Source organism: Rutidosis leptorrhynchoides, chromosome 2 (genome assembly GCF_046630445.1).
Source record: "Rutidosis leptorrhynchoides isolate AG116_Rl617_1_P2 chromosome 2, CSIRO_AGI_Rlap_v1, whole genome shotgun sequence".
NCBI classification, from domain to species: Eukaryota; Viridiplantae; Streptophyta; class Magnoliopsida; order Asterales; family Asteraceae; genus Rutidosis; species Rutidosis leptorrhynchoides.
This window is the reverse complement of record NC_092334.1, coordinates 172,645,001-172,645,827: the sequence shown is the minus strand read 5'-3', so window position 1 is coordinate 172,645,827 and position 827 is coordinate 172,645,001.

Sequence of the window (827 nt, the reverse complement as noted above, 5' to 3'; positions counted from 1 at the left end):
TTTAGGTTGCGGGTTTCTTTTATACCGTTCCACTGATCCTCTGTTCGGAGATATGTAGCGGACAATTCCGGAACACAGCCATCTTTGTAATACAAGATGTACGTGTTTTCGAACGGAACCATTTCTTTTAAAAAGTATAAAAGGTCCTCTAAACCTATGTCGCGAACATCAAAGTCTTCGAATGTAGATTTCGAACTACTCGTATAATCGTAATCTCTCATTTGATTACGGAATCTACTTCCGTAATACACTTCCAAAGAGACAATCATCGACGGAACGGTTGCCATTTTCGATGTATTTGATGTGTGTATGAGGTTAAAAATATATGTAATGTTAATTAGTTATATATTTATGCCCTTATTTATAGAATTTGTAACAGACCATTTGCGGCGCACCATTATTATGAGAGACAGAATCTAGCGGGAACTAGTACGGAGGGAAAAACTAAGCGTCAAAAACTATTGCGACCCTTATTTGCGGCGCACCTTTTGCGGCGACAAGCATCTGGGCCCACAGTTCAACCTTTGACCAGAATTTGCCAGCGAAGAAAAAGAAAAAGAAAATACAATAAAATTATTTGCGGCGACAACCCACAAAGCATCGCCGCAATTGTACGTAGGTCCCATTTGGCTGGTCAAAAGACTGCAACTTTTGTCGTTTAGTGGTGCATTTGCGGCGAGATCAAAGCGCCGCAAAAGGGCTTCGTCGCCTGTCCTCTTTTTTCTAGTAGTGTGAAAAGTACTCATGATAAGCCCCCACATTTTTAATGCTTTGTAGTTTGAAACAAACAGATGAAGTTTTTCGCATCCTGGTTTGTAATATTCAGG